We start from the raw sequence: 16963 nt of genomic DNA, 5'->3' as shown, positions 1-16963 counted from the left end.
ACACAGTTCATAACCTCCATCTGAAACAAGATCGAGGTCAGAGGGTTGGAGATGCTGTCGCTTGTGGAGGACAGCCAGAAATGTGCCCGAATTATAGGTGCACTGACTATTATTGGAATCTGTGTATTTGCCATGCCTCTGACTATGGGATGTTGTTGAGGTGTGTGCGGGGGCTTGGCCTCTGGAAATGTCTCGGCAGATCTCTTTTCCTTACGTGGCATGGTCCCAGGTCACTACAAAGAGGTGGTTCAATATCAACATCAAAGGTCTCCCTCAACACTTGAGTCTTTAAAGAGCAGACGTACCGTTAAAGATTATGCAGTGATCTCTTGAATGTCTGGTGGATGTTCTCTGCAGCAAGCAAATCTGGAAGCAAAAAAGGGAGACGGTTATTGATCACACCAATTAAGTGTTCTAGTCAAATGATGACAGACGTGACACATGATGTTTCCATAATTTAGGAATGTTTGGTGAAAACTGTTCTTTCTCTGGAGTTATGAATTACAAAAAAAGTGAAAACGTTAGATCTTTGTCAATATGAGTGTTGACTATTCACTGTATAAATGCCATCAGTTGGTCATGATAATGTCACGTTACATCATTTCTCCTGGCAGATAACCAAGTTCATGATTTAAACCTTCCAATGCACCTAAAACAAGTGAGAACAAATGCTTCAGATTAATCCCTTTTATTGCTGGCTCAGACTTCACTGCTTTATTCTGCAGATATCAACTGAATCAACTAATTTGTTTCAATAAGAGGCAGTCGATATATAATGTGTCTTTCTGTTTCCTGTCCTGCTGTTCACCCCTCCTCCAGCTTCACAGCTACACAGCTGGGACCAATTTTGCAATCAAGCCTTGCTGATTTCAACACCTTGGTTCCAGACTGTGTTGGCAGAAGGTCACTTCACATCCTCAGGTAAAGAGCTTCCACTTGTGCCATTGGTTTCCCCATGTCATTGATAGATCTGGCTTGTGCGTGCATGTTTATTGTCTGCTCCCTTCTTAGTTCATTCCTCGTTTTGATTTCTGCATTTTGGTGTTTGCTACAGGAGATCGCTTGGAACCAGGACATCAACCACAACCTGCAGAGTCAATTGCCAGGTCTGATCATCCAGTCGACGGTTTACTTGAACTGTTTGACTGTAAGAGCACATCAGATGTATTACATTTGTTTTTCCCCCATTTGGTAGAAAAAGATTTTAACCGCATTTCATGGATGTGTTTTAACTTCATGTTTTTGTTTTAGTCAACGCTTGTGCATGTAAAACAGGCGATCAGTCGGAGGTCAGGGGAGTAGTTTGTTCACTCTGGGGTTCTCTTTTCCGATCAGCACATCCATTGATTGGAGGTGAGGGAAAAAAAAGTGAGTTTATGTTTCACTACTGAATTAAATAAATGTGTGTGTGTGTGTGTATATATATATTATTTTTTTTCCGTTATGTTGACAACTAACACTCCGCCTCTTCTACCAGACAGTTCACCATCTCTGTTTGGTAAGTTCTTGTGAATTTCATTTTTTTTCCCAGCTCTCATTTCTACCCTTCAGTATCTGGATGGTTGAATGTTCACTATTTGCAATGTGTATTTTTATGCCATGTTTGCTATTTGTGTGATGAGGGTTTCCTGCTGCCTTTTAAATTATCTGCATTGTGGTTTGTGTTCTGGCTATGTGTTTGACAGTTGTTTTACTGACGGTGGTTAAGTAACTGCTTACATAACCCTTCAATTTCAGATATTATCGAGTCAGCCAATAACTTTCCAGAGATTGCTGCTCAGGAGCTTGAGCAGTACATGCGGGAAACTTTTGAAAACGGCGATGTCCACATTAGAGAGATGGAGGCCACTATATGTCAAACCTGTATGATTGATGGCCCCCGGAAGTAATAAACCCCACCCCCTTTTTATATCAAAAAGAAATTAAAATAATAACCCTCCCCCTTGTTTTTGACAGGAAGGAAAATAATGAATGTCGAGGGGGAAGCTTCACCCTTGTGTGATGCAGGGGTGGGGGTCAGCTACATCCTCACAGACGCAAGGGTCAGGCAGGGTCAGCGGCAGGGTGGGTGTGTGATGAGACACCGGGGGATGACCTTAGGGTTGTGGGTAAAAAAAAAAAAAAGGGATAAAACAAAAAAATACTTTACTTTTCAGCATTAGTCAATGTTTAACTGTTTCTGCATTGTAGGCTAAATAATCAACGCGTTAGTAGCTACAATATTATTTCGGGTTTAAACATTTTAGAAGTTATTTAACATCTTATGAAGAAGTTTTTCATTCTTGAAATATTTCTTAAAGATAAAACAGTAGAAAGAACACTTTTTAGTCTTCACTAATAGTTCAAACGACACAGCTACCCAACTCATGCACCATTTTTCAAAATGTTTAAACAGATAATTTCTACTTATTTGAGAAATACTTTGTTTTCAGAATAAAACAATAGATACTTTTAGTTTTCAGAAAATAAGGTTGAGTGAACAAGGATAAAAGAAAAATACTTTAGTTTTCAGCATTAGTTCAAATGACACAGCTATTCAACTCATATGTTTCTGTTGAATCAGTCTATTTAATTTTATACCCTGTGTGAGTTTGAAACAATGCATTTTTACTTACTCAGGAAATACTTTCAAAAGAAAAAGGGGTAAACAGCGGTGTGACAACAGGCATTATGTCTGACTCTCTCAGACACTGAAACAGAGTCTGGTTAATTTGCAGGGGAGACGTGAGTTCTTTCCCACACGGTTGAATCTGCAAAAGAGACAATCTGAAGGCGGACCTCATTGTCTTCAGACAACATTGTTTAGGCTGTAGGAAATACACTTCTGTACCTTCCGCGTGTTCGTTTACTCGTGAGAATGACTACCAAAAACACCTCAACTTAAAATCCAAAAGAATTTACACCCTGACAGAGGCGTCTAATTACCCTAACAGAGCTCTGGGCCCGCAACTACACCTGACTTAGCCTTAGCTCCGATGGTGTAGAGTGACAAAGACTATCTCAGGCCCTGACTCCTTTTATTACACATTTCAGTTCATTTTGGGGGTGTAGTCTCCACTGATTGATCCTGGTCTTCTTGTGGTCCAGGTCGTCATGGGTCAAATTCCAGATCTTGAGCCGTCTCCACCACATCTGGAAACCCTTTCAAATATTTATACATCTGTCTTTTATCGGCGACAATGGCAGAGCGGATGACCCGTTCCAAATCAACAAAGACATCACCTAGGCCCTGCCCACACAAATGGAGTATTTAGGTGACCCTGATTCAGACCACATTTTACATCAGTTCTGGGGTAACCTTTGCTGTTGACCAGACCTTCCAGAACTTCCTCCTCCTTTCCAAAAGGGCTCCAGTCTCCCCATGGATGCCTCTTCCTCTGCACATCGTAGGTGAATATTTATCTATCTACACGATATACATATATGTATATCTATATCTACATTTACATATAAGTATAAAACGTTACATCATGTTTATCACGTACCACGTCTCTTTTCATTGACAGATGTCGTCACTCATCTGTGTGATGTTCATTTAACGCAGAGTGATACAGGTAAAAATTTATTTTATAATTCGTTGTTAATATCTCTTATGTGCTACAACAGCCGCTCTTCTATTTTTCAGATATTATCGCCTCCGCGAATAACTTCCCGGAGACGCTGATCGGCGCTGACGAGCTTGAGCGGTTAATGCGTGTAACTTTTGAAGACGGAGGCGCCCGCGCAGATCTGTCAGCGGTGAATCCGAGAGAGAGTCTTCAAGACAGCGGCGCTGAGGCTCCGAACACGCCGTGTATTATAATAATCGACAGCGAGGACGAGTTTACCGCACCTCGTCCGGGACCGAGTACAGGAAATCGACCGAAGGGGAGTAACCAACGCTCTCTGAGCTGTAAGCGATGGTATAATTCGGCACGGAAGACAGGACCGGCGCGAGTCAATGGTGAGAAGGAGACAGCGATTCTAATCATAATTACGATAACTAGGTAAAGAATAGCGGTATTTATTAAGTGTATATACATGCGTGTGTGTGTGTGTGTGCATGAAAAGATCACCCGGAACCCGGAAATCAGACACGACCGGGAAGTCATCCGGACCCTGTGGATGCTGATCATTCATTGGACGGGTCGCTCCAACTGTTCGACGGTGAGAGCAAAACATTCAGTTCAATCAAAAAAAAAGTATTTTAACCACATTCTGTCGATGTGTTTTATATTTAACTACCTATGTTTTTGTTTTATTCAACGCCTGTGCGTATGAAAACAGACGGTCAGTCAGAGGTCGAAGGAGTAGGGCGCCCGCTCGTGGATTCTTTCACTCACCAGACGCCTCAGCTGATAGGAGGTGGGAAAAAACATTTGGAGTGATAGTTTACGTTTCACTGCTTTATTCATTTATTCACATGAAAACAGGTACAAAGACAACGAGCACGCCACACCTTCTACCGGTCGCTTCAACGCCACCACCAACGTGCGTGTGCGTGTGTCGCGGTTTGTCTGTGTTCTGGCTATGTGCTTTAGACGGTGTAATTTTACTATTGAAGGTGTTTGAGTAACTGTTGCTGCTAAGCGTCATTGTGATTTCACACTATGCTTTAACGACGGCGGCCGCTTGCGGTCGTGATTTTACTAATTGTAATGTGGTTTAATGACAGTATACACTAGTGATTTACTATTTGTTTTTACGCTTTAAATGTTGATCCTTAGTAGATCCCTCCATTTATTTATTGTTTACTTTTTTTTTTTTTCTTTTCTGCTCTTCACTATTTGCTTCTGTTGTGATGATGGTTCTGTCCATGAGTATTGATATGGATGCTACACGTGTTGTTGTCTTATTATAGCCATCGCTAGAAAACAACACGGCTCTACACCGGTTATATGATTACATCATTTTGTTTTTCCGCAGGTCGTATTTTTTAATATTGTACAAGGGTTGTTTTCATACTACTGTTTATATTAATAACATTAACTGCTATCCGAGGTCTTGCTTATAGATTGTATTTACATTTGTATTGTTGTCGGTATTCTGTTTCAGCTCTCCCTCCTGGGTCTTGGCCTTTGTGGGAGACATCGACGCCGGTTTCCGCAGTACCTCTGGATCGTTCCCTGTGGAGGACTCAACATCGACGTCTGGGCAACCCACACCTCCGTCGCCACCGCCATCACCACCGCCAGCGACCACAGACAGCCCACGGACAGCACCCTGGATACCGACTCCGTCTTACGTCACATCACCCCCCGACCAACCCCTGCCTCTGCCCCCGAGCGCAGAGTGCGTACGCTTGAACGGCGTCTACATCAGAGAGAAATACAGAGTCGACGTCTAGCCCGTCAAGCGCGTCAAGCACGTAGATACCGACGGTTGGCGCGAAATCTACGTGAAGGTAATATTAACAACTATTTCAATGAGTAATCAGCAGGGATGCATATGTCTTATATATTATTATCATCGTTACAGAACGCATCGTTAAGGACATCACGAATAAAGCGCTGGTGTCTGAAGTTCTGAGGCTCCTAAAACGACAAGGACCTGGTGGTAACAGACGTCGTGGACTGACCTAACTGAAGTTCAACCACAGTAAGGTCCATTTGGAGCCTCATTATTTAAAAGCAGTGCTGGGTGATTTCGGTTTGAGGTTGCTGTTGCACCGCGGGTGATTGTGTTTTGAGACTGTTTTGTTTATTAAATTTTTAAATTACTATTATTATTATTACGTTATGGCCAACCATGATGGTTTTCCTTCCGGTTCTGACCCTGAATCCACCCACAACCAGGACACTACACCACACCTCATTGACCAGAGTGCTTCACCAACACGGATGTTTCTGTCTGGCTTGTTTGACCACATGTCTGAGGAGGATGTAGAGCAGGTCTACGATCCGAGTATAAATGAAAACATGGAGTCATTTTTTTCGGTGAGAGAGAGGATAATATTTTTAATATGGTTTCTGCATCATCTCGTGAGGGTAGGGCTGATACCTCTTTAGACAATGGCGATTGGTTTGAAAGGTTTGTTGATAATCTGCAGACAACTGATTCAGGGACACCTGCTCTTGACCCTCTGGTAGATCTTTCTTGCTCTAGCGATGAGTGTTGATGACTCGGTTCAGGAAGGATGCTGTGTTAGAGGTACCGGTGTTGAATCAGAAGTCAGAGCCTTTTAACACCGATGGGATAAGAAGGGTGCTAACACGCCCTGCTGTACCAGACACTCCTGATCTAGCTATGTTCTACAGAGGTTTGATGCAACAGGTCAGAGTTGGCTGATGAAGCGCAGAGATTAGCAGATCGGGAGGATGTGGTTCAGGTTGAAGTGGTAGGCGAAGATGTTCAAGAACGCGTTAATGTTGTGGTTGAAGGCGACGGCGGGAATATCTACCCTGCTTTTGAGGACCTCCTTAGCAACACAGTGCAATCTGACAGAGTCATCGCTATGGGTAAGAGAATTGAATTAACGGTTCAAATTGTACATGACCCTCGAGGAGGCGCTGGATGCCGAAATTATTGGTAAAAAAAGACAGCATCTCTATGTAGTTGATGGTGATGGAACTGATCAGCTTTGCTTTGCAATCAGCTTCTTGTCTCCTTAATCCTCTCAGTACGTATCAAGATTGTGTTGAGTTGGAGCGGGAATTACAAATCTGGTTTAGATTCTCAAACACCATTCACAGATATACCCCTGTTTGAACGGATAGTGAGGCGTAAAATTGTCGTGTTTCATAAAACGACAGCAAACCAGCCATTAGCGCATTATGCCACCGGTTTTGCTGATGGTTCGGCTCCCTTATACTTGTTTCTACTTCAGGAACACTATTACGGGGTGAAGAACCCAAAGGATTTTTTAGGTACACGTTACTTTTGCGTCAGCTGTCATAAGGGGTATGAAGATAAATCAAAACACATATGCAAAGGCCACCGTAGCGTTTGTCATGATCCTGTTTGCCCTGCAGAGGTCCCAAACCCTGTAACTTGCGGCGACTGCAGCAGGGTTTGTAGAACGCCTTCCTGCATTGCGAGACACTAAGAAATTGGCGCTAATGGGTCGAGTCTCTGCCAGAGATACAAAAAATGCGGAAGGTGTCGGTATATCCCGTTAAAACCGGGTAAACCCAACCATTGTTGCGTTGTGCTTAAATGTAGCCTCTGCGGTGTAAAATTATCGACGATAAACGAGGTCCACCAGTGTTACATTCAAACCGTCGCCAGGAAGACTGAGCATCCTGATCTGGTTTTTTATGATTTTGAAACATTTACAGACGAGCATGGTAGACATGTCCTTTTTTTTAGTGTGTGCAAAGACGCAGAAAGGTGAAGAGCGGGTGTTTTACGGTTTCGGTTGTGTTAGAGCGTTTTTTATATTTCAGAAAGAACCGGTTTAGACGCTGTTTATGTTGCGCATAATGCCAGGGGTTTTGACAGCATCATTGTCTTGAGAGGTACTGTATGTTTGACGAAGGGTTAATACCTAAGAGGATAATCATGACTGGTAGTTAGATACTTTGTCTTGAGGATCCTCACTACAAGCTAAAATTCATCGACTCTCATTCATAACCATGCGACTCAGCTCCATGTCTAAAGCTCTAGGTTTCACCGACCAGTGCAAGGGTTTTTTTCCCACACAAGTTTAGCTCAAAAGATAATCTGCATTACATAGGGACCTATCCTCCTCCATCAGACTATGGCGTTGAGGGTATGTCAGACCCTGAACAGAGAGATTTTTACAGCTGGTATGAATCTGTGCGTGAGAATTCTTTCAATTTCAGGAGTGAAGCTATTCACTATTGTAAACGATGTTGACATTCTGACCAGAGGATGCATGATATTTAGGAGTTTTTTAAAGAAACAGGTGTTGATGCACTCTCGTCCGTAACAATTGCCTCTGCGTGTATGGCTGTTTTCAGGACCAACTTTTTAAAACCAGACACATTAGCCATACCATGTCCCTACAATTATGTAACAAGAGGTTCTCAGATGCTTCCATCCAGTGGTTGCAATGGGAATCACACAGGCCATTTTTGTACATCATGCCTTGAACCGTGGGGAGATGGTGTTTGGCCAGTATTTTGATGATTATGCTGAAGTTGACGTTTGTTAAGCAGGTCTTGGAGTTTTACAGATTTTTCTTCCACGGTTGTCCTTCATGTGTTGACCCTCATGCAGTCTGCCCATTAAGAGGTAGACCATATGATGTATTCTACTCTGCTACGATGGAGAGAGAGCAGACGTTAATGTCTGATAATGGGGTGCATCTTATTACCATTTGGGAACACGAATGGCGTTCACTTCGACAATCGTGTGATGATCTTAGATTTTGACACCCCTGAGCCTCTCAACCCTCGTAGTGCCGTCTACGGCGGTAGAACCACTGCTTTAAAGCTGCGTTACACGGCCAAGCCTGGTGAAAAAGTATTACGCTGATGTCACCTCTCTGTATCCTTACATCAACAGCACGTGCTCCTACCCCCTAGGTCACCCCCGAATAATCCACAAGGACTTTGGTGATCCTAGACAGTACTTTGGTCTGATCAAGGCGGTTGTCTATCCTCCTAGGAGTTTATATGTACCCGTTTTACCCTACAGAGGACCAGGGGGTAAATTACACTTCACATTATGCAGTATCTGTTCAAGACAGTGACTGTACGCATAATGAGTGTGCTTGGACAGGGGTCTGGGTCACGGTTGAGTTCAACAAGGCTCTGGACAAGGGATACAAGGTGGCCAAGATTATCGAAGTATGGCATTTTGATCTAGCGATTGTATTTTCGCAGGTTACATCCGTACATTCCTGAAGGGCAAGCAGGAGGCTTCTGGTTACCCTGCTGAGGCCGTTGATCAGGAAAGCCGCGACAAATACATTCAGGATTATCAAGCCCATCAGGGGATTTTGCTTTGTGCTGATAAGATTTGTCACAACCCAGCAAAGAGACAGGTGGCTAAGGCTTGTCTTAATAGCCTGTGGGGCAGGTTTTGTGAGAAAGAGAACATGTCTCAGGTTTCTGTAGTGTCAGACCCCAACGAGTTTTTCAGTTTCTTGTTTTCAGGGAAATACGAGGTCAGCTAATTTAACGTGCTGGAGAAAAAAGTTGTGATCCAGTGGCGTTACAAGGGTCTCTACCCTCCCGGTAAAAGCAGCAATGTTTTTATCGGTTCTTTTACCACTGCTTACGCTCATCTGAAGTTGTACAGTTACATGGAGAAATTGCAGGAGAATGTTCTCTTTGTCGACACCTTTAAAATTAGGTAACTATCTCGGTGATCTGACTGAACTCGATGGGGATAGCATCGAGGATTTTGTTTCGGCGGGTCCTAAGACGTATGCTTATAGGACCAAAGGACAGAAGAAGGTTGTGATGAAAGTTAAAGGTATCACGCAAACAAAAGAATCTTGTCAGCGGATAAACTTTGACTCCGTCAGATCTTGTAGAGGGGTATTTGCAGAATTCACCTGATGGGGTGCTTGAAACCCTCCAACACAACATTGTGAGGGATAAGAAGAACATCGCCCTAAAAAACAGATCAGTTATTAAAAAACTCCGGGTCGTGTACGATAAGAGGCGATTGTTTTCGGACGGCACAACCAAACCTTTCGGGTTTTGAGTGGATGAGGGGGTCATTATGGAAGAAATTCATTTCGATCCACGTTTGAAAACACCATTTTCATGTGTAGTGGTGGGACCATCAGGGTCAGGAAAGACCCATCTTGTAAAATGTATACTTGAAAATTGTGAACATGTTATGGATGATGTCAATGTAAATATTGTATGGATTTATACTTCTTTTCAACCTATGTACAGTGAATTGCGAAAGATGAATAAAAATATCAAATTCATTGAAGGTTTACCTGAATCTTTTGAAAATGAAGATGTATTTCCTTCTGATAGAAAACATTTGATTATTCTTGATGTTATTTTTGAAGCGTCTGAAAACCCAGAGGAACTTATTTCATCGTGGTAAATATAGTCGTACTATTAGTCTGAATAGCAATTACTTTGTACTGTTTAAGAGTCCTCGCGATAAAATGCAGATAAAAGTTCTTCAACAGATTTACCCGTCTCAAAGAGCTTTCTTTCTAGAAAGCTTTGAAGATGCTACAGCTGACGTTCACGGATACTTAATCATTGATCTAACACCCTCCTGTCCAGAATGCTACAGACTAAGGACTGGGATACTTCATCAGCGTCACACTGTACATACCAAAAACGCCTGCTTGAGTTATGTCAGCGCGTATAAAAAACGCTGGTTTACTTAAGGAACTATACCAAGCTCCGTCAAAGAAACGTAAAGACATTTTAACACTTAGTTCCCGGGACTTTATTCAAGCTCTCGGTGAGATCGCCCTCAATGTTTTGAATGGGAATGTACCATTGTCGCAAGCTCAGTTAAAAAAACTGAAAAAACAGAAGATAAACATCAGACTCTTGGCTAATAAAAAAAGCGTGCGTTAAACGTAAACGAAGGATTCTTAAGCGTTCGGGTGGATTCCTGTTGCCGTTGGTAGCGGCTGCCGTTCCAATCATTGGAAATCTAATAGGAGGCCTTGTAAAGAAGTAAAACGCTATGAAGACTGTCCAGAAAATGTATCTACTCTCTCCTCAGCAAATTAACCAGTTATCACGCCCATCCTCCGACATCCGTAAAACAGCCGAAGATGAATTGAATGAGAAGATGAGGACCGTTCTAAATGATTCAATGAAACTCGTATGAGAAGATTAAAAAGTACAATGCTCTATTGCAGAGATATTTAACCTTTACAAAACAGGATCAGAGAGACCAAAGGAGAATAACTGACTTTACAACGAGACGGAGTCAACGATCATCCCCTCGACTCTGACAGTCACGACGAAAGTGTTCTAAAAACACCCTCTGTAACGGACGTCGTGGGTAAGGATATTCTAAACAGCCTTCCGTCAAAAGCTCGAAGAAATGCTGAATACATTATCCAGAGGATATTCAAAAACGGCGATGGTTGGAATACGAACGGTGAATTTATGTATGAAGGAAATGCTGTAAAAGGCTCATGTGATCGATATATTCAAGTACCTTTCCCTACCGTATAAGAAAACAAGTTCTTCATTACCTGAGGGATGGTCCGAGTTTCTCGTCACATTATTAAAGCTCAACATCCCTCTCACCCTGCTGACCAATCCTGAAGCGAGGGCTCAATATCAGACTTAAATCAAATTATCTCGCGAAAGAAAAGTATAGCTGAGAGCTGGTCTCCCGACCCAAAGGACTCTAAAGTGACACCTCGACGACGCTTGACGCGTGTAGTGACCAAAGGGAAGAAATTGTCTCGAACACCTCGATGGGTTTCCTGAATAATTACCTTGTACACGGTTATTGTCTTTTCATCAAAATGTTTTATTGAATTACTAAGAGATTACAGATTTTCTTTTCAACACACGCACAAACAAAATAAGATTAGTCACACATTACAATAGTCTTTAAAATACAGAAGAGAACAGTTTTGTTGTTTCCACGGACAGTGTGCGCATCTTTTTAGACATTGATGTCCTTTCAAAGTTGTATACCATGAGGTCGTTTAAGGTATCGTCGCTGTATAGACTTAATACTTCTTCCATAGACAGCCCTCTAGCACGATGACAGAGGTAGAAGACGCAGTGATGACCACATACAAATGATAGGGGGTGCTGTAGTTGGCCATTGTTGTACTTGATGTCGCCTGAATGTTTTTTGAGAAACTTTAAAATATTTTCAGGGTAATGTGCAAAGTAGGGCCCCATTCCAAATGAGTCAAAGAAAGTTGTTCTACCGTCTTCTTTGAGAGTTAAAGCCAGCCAGTGCTCTCCTGGTTTATCTGCCGGATGTGTGTTGACGATGAAATATGCAGGCGGTCTGAGGGGTTGTGTCAATTGAGGCAACCTGTCCGACGGCCATACACCGTAAAATGTGTCGCCCAAGAGACCTCTCAGCAGCCTCTGTAACTGGAGACTATCCATAACTTTTAATAATAGTCCACCAGCACTTGTCTGTTCGCATCAATCTCGAGAATGGAATCGTAACAAGCGTACACAATCAGTGTTACGGTGTTCGGTAAGGGTAGTCTGAATCTCATCTCCAGTCTTAAATTCCCATTTGAGACAGGAGAGAGAGCGTCGTTGTCGTCGGCTGGATTGAGATTAAATGCAAACAGCGAATAACCGTAGTTAAAACCTTCGCGGTCAATGCTTAGAGGCAGATCCTTCAAATGTCTTCCTGTAGCGAGAATCATGTTATAAAACTCTGACCGCCATACCGTTATTAAACTGAGGTTGAAAAGCTTTAGCGGGGATCTGTCGATCGTCCTGACAGAGGGCTAGATATTCAGTGTTGTGATGATGAAAATTGAACTGGGAGAGATCTCTCCTACCGGTAAATGCCTCATGATGTACCAACCCTAAAACCACGTATTTAGGTATTGAACCCAGAAATAAATTCTCCTGGGTACATATTGAGTTTTCTGGAATGGACTATGTTTTTACATTGACTCGTGAGAGCATTTCCTTTTAACAAACCCGCTGCATGACCTATTCTCACAGCTGGCGAAACAGTGACTTTCACAAACAGAGGCGCCGAGGATTTTCAGACGAAAGGTGGAGTCGCGGGGTCTGGTCAGACAGAAGGCATCATTCGCCCTGGTGAGTTTAATTCTTAAATCGACAGAGTTTAATAACAGTCTCTCGCAGAAAAATATGTCGCTGTGGAGAGGACCGAGAAGATGTACTTCTCTGGATCTGCTTGTGAACTCTGCCCTTTTGTTAAGGCCTGCGTTGGGACCGTTTACAGTGACGATCGAGTCAACTGACCCAGGTGTGTCTTGGTAAAAGACCGGCGCTAAACTGTGTTTTAAGAGTGTCGCCTGAAAAGTTGAGAAGTGTTTCAATCATAGCTCTGTACGGATGTGTGGAACTGGACTGCGAAATCATCCGATCCCCCAGAACCACATCGCACTGATCAAAGATTGTGTTTAGAGGATAATTGATGAGACCGACAGCGGCGTCGTTAGCCAGCGGGGTGCCATCGGCGTTCGTAATTCTTGCACGCACGTGTAGAAGGGTGTCGTTTAGGTCTAGATACTTTTTGCCGTCTCCCGGTATAAAAAACTCAATCGGTCCTCCTTCGCTGATAGCGGCTACTGGTGCAATTTCAGTGTAAATTTTGTCCTCGTTGGAAAGTTGCGTCATCGGCGGCGTGAATAAATCCAGTTCTGCCAATGTGCATTCTGCAGATTTCTGATGTAGGAGCGCCATGTTACTGTATATAAGGTTTTTTTTAAATATATCAGAGCTCCCTCTGGACTTCCTCTTGGCCCGTTTGCTTCTGTCAACTGACTTCTTTCTTTTTTTGTTTGCGCGTTTTTGAGCTCTGTGTTACACGGCGACCTGGAGGGCGTCTCTTTGTCCTTCGCGATAAGACGGCTATACCGCCAGACCCTTCCTGTCTCTGTTGATCGCTCATTCCTCTCACGGTACAGGTGAACATATCCGAGGCTATGTTACCCGCCGCTGATTTGAGATGGGGTTTTGCTATGGCAACACCTCTTTTCAACAGAGGTGATGCAAACCGAAACATTTTTGAGAAGAGGGAACCGATGCCTCGTCCGTACATAACCGGGGCCCCGTAGAAACCGGGTAGATCTCCACCCACCTGTTTTTCATAGTATTGTACAAATCTGCGTGAACCATTGTGCTTGTTTATGCCTCGGTCTGCAAAGGCTGGTTATCTCTCTCCGGTGTTGTGGTGATGAATGAATTTCCAGACGATGATGCAAGGGCTATATAATATCCTCAAGTAACAGGTGTAGAGTCACCACCACCTTTCCAAAGGTAAAATTGACTGGTTTGTTAAGATCTGATTTAATTTGGATCTGAATATTTTCAATATGGTTCTTGGCAACTGGTAAATAGTAAGCAGGGTTAAAATGCTGTGTGATTATATCTGAGTAACTACCCTTGATTTCCACAGTTCTTAAAAGCGGTGCATATGTATCCCCTACAAGCTGAGGTCTTACAACGTCGCTGTAACAGTAGAGATGGTAAAACCCCGCTTTTAAATCAACTGGATGGGGCGCTCTGTAGTCGCTAAAATTGATCCAATGACCAGGCTCTACACCTAGCATGTAAGCCAAAGGCGAGTTAAAAAGCACTAGGTTCTGCCCGTCTCCTTGAAGATCAATTTTTTGCCGTGCACTGTCAAACAGGAAGCGTATATCATTATTGGTTTTTTTAAAGGTTTGCACCAACTCAGTGGTAATCTGATTAATAGAGCTGTAGTATCCACCCTTGAACTTCAGTTTGGAAATATCTGTCCCCGCGGTTTTGAAATGTCGATCAACCCCTCGCGGTTCGTCTTTTTTCCTCTGAGTTGAGGCGCCAGCGTCATGATCCGGAGCCCTAAGTCTCGCCATGGCTCTATGAAATTCATCTTTATGGCGCCGCGGCGTGTTAGCATCTGTATCTGATCCTCTCGGGGGAGCCGTGTTTGTGCTGGAATCAGGTCCTCTAGGGTTCAGTTTCCAGTAAAATGACGCCGCATCCTCCGGAATATTATGCCACGTGTGAGGGTATGTAATCTCCGTCAAAGCGACCTCCCATTTTCCGTTTAAATCGATATGTTGTGCTAAATCAACGCGGAAAGTACCAATCGAGTTGTCTTTAAAAACTTTTGCACTGGCGTTTGATAGTAAAGTCACATAGAAGCCTGCGTTGTTTGAGCTGCACATGATATGATTCCCTGTGTAAAGGAGGATCGTCTTATATATTTTTTATATCTGAAGCTTTTACCCAACTGTTGAATTTTTCAGGCCAGTTTTTCCACTGGACAAAGACCTGTCTCTCACCTTTAACGACTCGTTCCTTGAGAATCTTTTCCACGTGAAATACTTTATCCTTTACGAGTTGTACTTTTTGTAATTCTTGAACATAAAATGACCCCTGGATGGGCTCGCCGTCGAAATCTTTCAATCTATACACAGGCGGTGTGCGGTGAATACATTCAGTTATCGTAAATATCTCGTCTGTAAAACTGCTCATACTTTTTGTCAAATACACCTCGTAGTTTTGATATCCTAACATGATCGCCCTCCTTGACCTTTCGACGGTCTAATGTAAAGATTGTCAAACACTTGCAGAGTATTTTCTTTAGTTACTTCCATCGGTGTCATTTTTATACTACTGTGATAGCTGTGATTATAACTCTTTACTAGATCCTGTAAAACTTCGATGTAACGCAGTGTTTTTAGCTGTAAAATATCTCCCCATCCGATTTTTAAGAGTACGGTTAAATCTCTCAACCACAGAGGCCTTAACGTCACTCGCTGTTGAAAAATGATTAATACCCTTCCTTTCCATCAAAGCCCTGAAACTCTTGTTAAAAAATTCTTTCCCGTCATCCGTATGTAGCTTTGCAGGCGTCCCGCTCTCCTCCAGCACTGATTCAAACGCCTTCATTGTCTCAATCGCAGTCTCTTTTTAAAACGCGTACATAGGCCTTCTTTGAAAATACATCTATAACGGTCAACAAGTAATTTTGATCGTCGTTATATCTAGCCAATGCCTGCATGTCGCATAGGTCGGCCTGGAATTGTTGAAGAGGCCTGTGAACAAATACTCTGTTTCTCGGAAAGTTTACTCTGGCTGGTTTATGCAGGGTGTAAGCATCTTGTTTTGATAAAAAATCTAGATTTAGAGCTGACTGGTTTTCCAGTCTCGACCTGCACCCCTCGACGAAGGCGATCCACACCTCCATAGCTCCCAGGATGAAGAGGATTGTAATAAACTCTTTTAATGATGTGTTTCACCGACATGTTAAACGAGAAATGAATGAGCTGAGATCGGAATATGCTTCTTAATGTTTTTATTAAACAGGTTATGTCAGGATTCGAGTGTAATGTTATACAAAGAGTAAAGAAAAAAAGTAAATCACATACGAGGGAATCTCGTGTTTGTGACATCACCCAGGACCGGCGTTCTATTTCAGATTCTACTTGCTGATTCCAGACGTTCAATTAGAGGATCCTCAGGCTCATGTTTGATGTATTCATTCCAGACAGTTGATTTCGGAGACCTCATTTCGAGCAAGACTGCCTCAGCCGTAGCCTTGGTTCTCATTTTCACCGGTTGTACATCATTCAGGGTCAAGTAGTGTTGTATAGCAGGCAGAAAGTTCTTGTTACAGAGTCTCTTCATCAACGGGTAGAAGTTAAGACTGTAGAAATCATCCTCCATCTCTTCAAGACGGCTGTGTTGTAGTTGGCTGGGATGGTCTACTTGACAACCGTAGCAGATCTCCCTCCAATTCCTGCGCATGGTTTTACCGAGTAGATGAAATACAACTGTCTTTACAGCTTTCAGGAATAAACCGCTTATCCATCCATCCGTTTCATCATTAGCTGCTGGTTCATGGTCTTGAGAAGCTGAGGATGAAGCAGGCGGATGCACGCAGACAGTTTCGTTCTTGGGGTAGGAGGTTGTTGCTCTCCCTACAGGTTCCTCGTCACCATCCACATTTTCCATTTCAGCTGCATCAGAGTCATTTGCGTCGTCTTTGATGGCCAATGAAGGACATCCTCTGTCTGGTGTGTCGTTGTTAGAACCGTCGTACTTATGACCGTCACCCACCCCGTGTTCTACCACAGGTAGTAGAGGGAGCGACGATGAGTTGTTCATTCCGTACCCAATACCGCCTGTAGCAGCTCCGAGGAAGGTAGTGCCAATACGTCTGGGAACACCTTCTGGCCTCATCGTTGTCTCTCTCTTGTCCCGACGGGCACGTCTGCAGGGTGTTGATCTGGAAAAAGCTCTCTTTATAGCAACCGTTAACAAGTAGGCGGTCCAAAGTGGGGTGGGTCTAAAAGGTCCGTGCTTTTTTCAACACAATGGCATCATCCCATAAGCGGCTATGGTAGAAGAGACCGTCGATTTTTGGAGAAATCTCCTGGATTTTCTCACTCCAAGCATCCATT

The 16963-nt window shown here is 43.1% G+C and overlaps 2 long non-coding RNA genes across 2 annotated transcripts; both read left to right on the top strand.

The window, feature by feature from the left end:
- Window positions 1-352: 352 nt before the first annotated feature.
- LOC128754731 (uncharacterized) lies at window positions 353-1126 on the top strand. Its single transcript, XR_008413966.1, has 3 exons — window positions 353-658; window positions 820-921; window positions 1055-1126. It is a non-coding gene; the product is annotated as an uncharacterized LOC128754731 (long non-coding RNA).
- Window positions 1127-3151: 2025 nt separating this feature from the next.
- Window positions 3152-4128, top strand: LOC128754730 (uncharacterized). Its single transcript, XR_008413965.1, has 4 exons — window positions 3152-3390; window positions 3507-3554; window positions 3626-3943; window positions 4051-4128. It is a non-coding gene; the product is annotated as an uncharacterized LOC128754730 (long non-coding RNA).
- The last annotated feature ends 12835 nt before the right edge of the window (window positions 4129-16963 follow it).

Source organism: Synchiropus splendidus, chromosome 2 (assembly GCF_027744825.2).
Source record: "Synchiropus splendidus isolate RoL2022-P1 chromosome 2, RoL_Sspl_1.0, whole genome shotgun sequence".
Classification (NCBI taxonomy): Eukaryota; Metazoa; Chordata; class Actinopteri; order Syngnathiformes; family Callionymidae; genus Synchiropus; species Synchiropus splendidus.
The sequence above is the reverse complement of the archived record's forward strand: the minus strand, read 5'-3'. Positions and strand labels throughout refer to the sequence as shown.